Consider the following 7,500-nt stretch of genomic DNA (forward strand, 5'->3'; position numbering starts at 1 on the left):
ACGGAGAGACAGAGAGAAAGAGAGGAAGAGAAAGAGAGAGAGAGAGAACATTTCCATTTCTGCTTATGCATGCAAACACACACACACACACACACACACACACACACACATTCAGATTCACACACACACTTTCTGAATATTATGCATGCATTTCATTGCCTGTCTTTTCTTTCAGAATAGAGCTCCCTCTAGGGGATCAGACGTCTGTGTGTTTGACGCAATGTTATTGCATCCTTGAAGAGTTGATACTCTGGACACCAACATTTACACATTCAATCTCCCTTTCCGAGGCTTTCCAAATCTGTAGGGCATTTTTATTCCCCCCCTGAACTCCACCTAGTGTACTTCAGTGCATAGGGACATAGTGTACACCCTCCAGGTTTGACATATGTTGCTCTGATGGCTCTTTGATGCGGAGGAGTTACCGTACATAGGGAGAGAAAGCGAAGCCAGAGGATGTGTGTTCATCTGTAGCTGCGAGCGAGCACATAGGAGACTTGTGCTTGTTCGTTGACCTCTACGGCAAAGCTGTGGAGAGCAGATACATCAACACAACTGGCATACATATGCACGAATACACTGCACACACACAGACACAGCAGAGACCCAAACAAACACACACACACACACACACACACACACACACACACACACACACACACACACACACACACACACACACACACACACACACACACACACACACACACACACACACACACACACACACACACACACACACACACACACACACCTCAGAGGATCTGGCCCTGTCTGCCCCTTCTAAGTTGGGCTGCATAGAGTCCATCTCTTCTCTCTTCCACCCTCTCCTCCCTCTCCTCCTTGCCCTGTGCACTGACCCTGAGCGGATGAGTAGCCCGCCTGCACTAATGCCTCGCTGTCGCGTCAAACACAGAGAAAAACTTTACTACACTGAGACAGGAGAGAGGAGGGGGAGAGAGGGACCGAGGAGGGGTCGGTGAGAGAGAAACGCAAGACAGGAGGGAAGAGAAGAGGCAAATATGAAGTGAGGAGGACAGAAATAAGACAGGACGAGATGTTGGAGACTCAGTTAATCGGTGACCACAACAAATGTTGTGTTTGTCTTTGCTTAAATCCCTCCTTCGTATCAGCTACATTTCTTCTCCCATTTCTGTTCTCCTCAGAATTTAATATTTTTTTTTGAAGTTGGCCAATAATAATATTTGAGAACTAAAAAGATTTATAACATACTTGAATATGTTCTCACTCTAAGGATGAATCTTTGAAGATACTTGGGAGTGAATTTAGCTTATAAAAGGTTAAATAATTTATTTTTTATTTTTAAATAAAAATGAATTCAACTTTACTTGTAATAGCGAATATTTACATAGTGGTATTACTTTAAGTCAGTAAAGAAATAATTCCACCGCAGCTGCTGGCCACCTTCTCCTCTCACACCTCCGCTCTCCCTCTTTGCCTTCCATATCCTCTCTCTTTTATTTCATACCATCTTTCCCTCCTCTGCCTCCTGCTCCTCCTCTCAGTTAGTTAGTGGTGGTTAAGTGGAGGAGAAGTGAATGGGATTGATGGTGTTAGCATCTGAGCTGTTTATGATGATGATAAATGTGTGTGTGCAGGGGAGGAGGAGCGTGTTGATGCATGTGTGTGTGTGTGTGTGTGTGTGTGTGTGTGTGTGTGTGTGTGTGTGTGTGTGTGTGTGTGTGCGTGTGTGAGTGTATGTGTGTGTGTGTGTGTGTGTATGTATATGTGATGATGATGAATGGAGGGCTTTCTCTCCACGAACTCCCAATGTCTACTGTGCGCAAACACAGAGAAATGATTTGGGCCGACACACTGTCATGTAGTCTAATGCAGTTATATATCCAATCCACCAAGTGACAGACAGAGGAAGGAGGGGGGAGATGGTGGTAACGAGAGAAGGGGGAGTTGGTAAATGAATAGATGTCAGTGGATGGAAAAGAAGGAGGAAAGAAACAAAAGGAAGAGGGCCATCCTAAATGTGCCCCTGCATAGATCTATTTTTATTATAAAAATCCTGCATGAGGTGCAGAGATCTCCATAGTTATGGCAATTACATCGAAGTTGTCTTAAAGTTCATTTGACCATGACACAACAAAAAAATTAAAAAGCTGTCATATTGATCCTGTGCTGTACGCAAATGAACACAGGGCAGTGCACTCTTGCCTCTTTCGCACACTCACAGACATCCTAAACAGCCCAATCTCCAATGGCATGAAGAACAACATTAACAACATTAACAATTTATACTAAACTAATCATGCAAGTCTATATATACAGTATATGCTGTACTATACACAGCAAGACATTTTAAGTTATTATTAGACGTGGGTTAAGATAACTGTTACAACCCGGCTCGGGGAAGCAACAATTAACCATCAAATCAAGTTAAAGGTGTAAGAAAAGTGAGTTTATTGTAACAAAAAGGTTTAACAAAAAGGGTGAATGGGAGCCATGCTGCTGGCCCTGGCTGGAGAGAGTGAGTCAATTAAGCTTCCAGCTTAAATAGGCAGCTCAGGTGGCACTTAACGAGGTGAGGGAGGGGCTTCCGGAGCCCTGAAAAGACAGAACAGAACTACACATAACATCCCCCCCCTTAAAACAGTTGCTCTAGCAACCGCCAAGCTAAAAACAACAACCAAAATCAATAAGGAATAGTGCACATAACCGTCCGACAAAGCAATCACTAACTCAGCTAACCTTACAAATTAATTCACTGATGGGCACAGTGAGCAAGCCTCCGAGTGCAAAAGATCATCAAAGCAAGCCCCCTGGTACCTGCCTATCTTTAAACTAAACCTAACTGTCTTCTTGAGGCGTACCGGGCTCGAAGCTCTAGACTTATCAGCCAGCAAACGAACCAGCTCTGAAGCTCTAGGCCCCCACCCAGGATATCCTCGAAAATAAAAAAGGCAAAATAACAAATAGTGCACTGATGGAAGGACAGATTGCTCTGTCCAGCTGGCACACTCCCTACCTAACCAGGGAGATCGCTCACACTTTTAGATCAAAAGCACTCAAATGCAATACCCACCATACTCACCATGAGAAATGCTACCCACAGCCACACTGCCAAACACCACCCAAAGTATACAAAGTTTGTCTAGGGGACAAAGAGAAACAAATTAACTAAAAAAAAAAACTCCAGATTGATCCCGGACGAGACCCCAATATGTTACAACCCGGCTCGGGGAAGCAACAATTAACCATCAAATCAAGTTAAAGGTGTAAGAAAAGTGAGTTTATTGTAACAAAAAGGTTTAACAAAAAGGGTGAATGGGAGCCATGCTGCTGGCCCTGGCTGGAGAGAGTGAGTCTTCTTCTTCTTCTTCTTTTCGGTTATTGGCGGGTTGCAACCATAACTTTTTTGGTGCATACCGCCACCAACTGTACCGGAGTGTAACAACTGCATTCATGTCATATAAAGTAAATAATCAGATATCTACTTGAATAGTAGGAACCCATAAAAAAATTAAATTAAATAAAAAAAGGGGGGGGGGGGGTGGCTATACACACACTAAATTCTTTTAAATAGTCCTGTGTCCTTTAAATATTCGATCACTGCTTTCTGTGCAAGTGTTACACCCTCCCCTGCTGTTCCCAGTATGCCACGCAGACTCCACACTCTTCCTGCTTTCTGCACCCTACCAGCCAACCTCATTCTCTCCCCCAAGTACCTCTCACACTCCATCAACACATGCTTCACATTTTCTATTTTACCACATTCACATCGATCCGTACCACTTTTCCCAATTAAAGATAGAGTTTTATTAAGACCTGTATGCCCTATTCTCATTCTCGTGAGTATTGTTTCCTCTCTTCTATTTTTCCTTATAACACCATGCGCATTCACATTTTTTTGTACATTATAATAACTTCTTCCAGTGATTTCACTATCCCACATGTCTTGCCACTTTTTAGTTACTTCTTTTTTTAATATTGCTTTAACTTCTGCTTTCCCAAAAGGCATATCTATAATATTATCCAGTTTTGTTGCTGTTTTGGCATTTTTATCTGCTCCCTCATTCCCTTTGATTCCTACATGGGCCGGAACCCAGCAAAATTTAACATATATTCCTGTTCTGTGTAATCTATATAAGGTTTGTTGAATTTCTAAAAGAAGATCTTGTCTGCTAGAGTTCCAACTCTGAATACTTTGCAGGGCTGCCAATGAGTCTACGCATAAAACTACTCTATCTGGTCGAACTTCCTCCACCCACTGTAAGCCAATAATGATTGCCATCATTTCTGCTGAATAAACTGACATTTGATCTGGCAATCTTTTACCAATATTGATGTGCATTGATGGAATATATACACCTATACCTACTTTGTCATTTTCATCTCTGGAGCCATCTGTATAAATATCTAGGTAACTGTAGTGGTTGTTTCTTATATACTTAGTTGCCTTATACGCTTTCTCACCCTCTTCCCATTCTTTTTTCATTTCTACTAAATTTAAATCAATCTCTGTTACAGGGAAGAACCAAATTGGAACATTACTTATCGGATTAGTAGTCACTCTTATATTACTTACTCTATATTCTTCTGCTTTATCTTTAGCTATCCATCCAAATCCATTACTTTGAAATTTTCCATATTCCCAGCATTCCTGAATTACAGTTTTGGCAGGGTTTTCACTTCCACATCCCTGCAGCCGACTCCAATATTCAAGCAACATTTTCTCCCTTCTGAGTTCTATCGGGATTTCTCCTAGTTCTACCTGTATAGCTTTAACAGGTGATGACCTCATTACCCCAGCACAAATCCTCAATGCTTTGTTTATTACTCTATCTATTTTATTTAAGTGCATTTTTGCTGCTGCTCCATACACCATGCATCCATAGTCTATTGTTGATCTCATTAAAGCCCTATATATATACATTAATGACTGTTTGTCCGCTCCCCATTCTTTTCCAGCTATTGCCCTCATTAGATTAATAACTTTCTTGCACTTTAGTTCTATATTTTCCACCTGCGCTCTCCATGTGCCCTTTTGGTCCAGCCAAATCCCAAGATATTTGAATTTTTCAACTTTTTCCATGCATTCCCCATATAATTTGATATTATGCGCATCTATCCTTTTTTTATTAGTTATTATCATAAAACATGATTTGCTTAAGGAAAGCTTAAAACCCCAGTTGTATGACCAATCTTCTACCTTTCTAACTGCTTGCTTAATTGTATTCATCACTGTTGTAGTGTCCCTTCCCCTTGTCCAAATTGCCCCATCATCTGCGTACAAAGCCGACCCAACTCTTCTGCCCACATTCATAAATATATCATTGATCATGATGTTAAATAAAACTGGACTAATAGCGCTCCCTTGTGGAATTCCATTTTCAATTATCAGTTCATCAGATACTTCCGATCCCACTTTAACTTTAAATCTTCGCTCAGATAGAAAATCTAGGACCCAGTTATACAATCTTCCTCTCATCCCCATTTTGTTCATTTTAATTAATAGACCCTCCCTCCACATAGAATCGTAAGCTTTTTCAATATCAAAAAATACTATGGTCATTAACTCCTTCATTTTAAACGTTTTCTCCATCTCATTACTGACTTTAACTACAGCATCCATAGTTGATCGCCCCTTTCTAAATCCATTTTGATACGAAGCAAAAAGTCCTCTATGTTCGATAAAATAACTGAGTCTCCTAACTAAAATCTTCTCCATCCATTTACAGAGGTGGGAAGTTAGGGCAATAGGTCTATAATTACCAGCACTGCTTGCATCCTTTCCAGGTTTATTGAATGGCAATATTAATGCACTTTTCCAACTTCTTGGCATCGTCCCTACTTCCCATATCTTATTAAATAAATGCAAAATTAATTTAAGTACTTTTTCTGGCAATTTTTTGAACATCATATAGCTTAGTTGGTCCTCTCCAGTAGCAGCATTCCCAGCTCCATCTAATACTATAACCAATTCATTCATGGTAATCTCAGCATCCATTGCACTTTCCTCCCTATCTTTCTTTAAATACACATCTTTATTTTCCTTTAAGATTTCATTTTTCCTTTGTTTGTGTTTATCATCTAAGTGATCACCACTATGCACACTAGCAAATGCCTTTCCTAACAAATCTGCTTTTTCTTTATCTGTAATTGCCAGTATTTCACCTTCCTCCAACACAGATATTTTAGTAAATATTTTTTTACCACTCATTTTTTTCAACATTTTCCAAACATCTCCTATTTTAACTTCCCTCCCTATAGTAGAACAGTATCCCCTCCAAGCGCTCCTTTTACTGTTTTTGATCACTTTACGTGCTATAGCCTTTTTCCTCTGATAATTTATTATATTCACTTGATTTAGATTATTACGTAATGTTCTCAGTGCACTATTTCGTTCTTTAATTGCTTCTGTGCATTCGTCATTCCACCATGGAACCCTTTTTCGATTTCCCCCCATCAACTTAACTGGTATGCTACTTTCTGCTGCATTAATTATTACACTTTTGATAGCAGTTGTATTTTCCTCAATATTTCCCTCCATTGATACTGACTCTGCCTCTTTGCAACATATTTCTTTAAACTTTTTCCAATCAGCTTTTTCAAACCACCATTTTTTGTGACTTGGTCTTTTTTGTAGATCTAGCTCCATATCTAATGTACATATAATTGGGAAATGATCACTTCCAATACTTGTGCTACTATTAATACTCCATTCAGCAGATGTTGCAATATTATTAGATACCAGCGTAAGGTCTAAACAGGACATTGTGTTAGTCTGAATATCAATCCTTGTACCATTCCCATTGTTTAGGCAAACTAGCTGTCTTACATCCATTAATTCTTCTACTGCTTCTCCATTCCTATCAGTCTGTTTACTTCCCCAAAGGTTATTGTGAGCATTAAAATCCCCACACCAAATTTCTCTTCTATTCCCTTCTTTCTTTATTATACTATCTAATATTTCTGGACAAAGTGCTCTGCAAGGATTGTACAAGTTAACTACTACCATGCTGCCATCTGTTTTACATACTTCAATCACTACACATTCCACTTCTATCACAGTTGGTATTCTTCTAAATGCTATCCCTTCCCTTACAAATGTTGCACACCCGCCACCCTGACTTTCAATCCTGTCATACCTTACTGCCTCATACCCAGGTAAAATGAAATCAAGTTGAGGTCGAAGCCAGGTTTCTTGAATACAAACAACATCAGGTTTAACTTCTGCTTCTTCTATAAACCTCTTAAATTCTTGTCCGTTTGCAATCAAACTTCTCGCATTCCACTGCAAGAGAAGAAATACCATCATTATATCAAGAATCATGCTGAGATCCTACCCCTCCATCATTATTTCCCCTTAACATAACATGTATATCCTCAGCTTTAAGATCTTTGATGCCCAAAAACTCCTCTGCAGCTTCAACCACTATCTTAATTCTGTCGCTTTTCTTTTCCTGTCGCACTGCCACATTAACGACTTTGCAAATGAAGGCTACAAAGCTCTTTTTATTGACCAAC

General features: G+C 39.9%; 1 protein-coding gene across 1 annotated transcript in view; it reads left to right on the top strand.

Annotated features, from left to right (window-relative positions):
* Window positions 1–7,500, top strand: part of pax5 (paired box 5) — a gene marked incomplete at both ends in the record, with an annotated part of 47,708 nt that overhangs the window by 31,843 nt on the left and 8,365 nt on the right. The window lies entirely within an intron of this gene.

Source organism: Ammodytes marinus, assembly GCF_949987685.1.
Source record: "Ammodytes marinus genome assembly, chromosome: 6".
Taxonomy (NCBI): domain Eukaryota; kingdom Metazoa; phylum Chordata; class Actinopteri; order Uranoscopiformes; family Ammodytidae; genus Ammodytes; species Ammodytes marinus.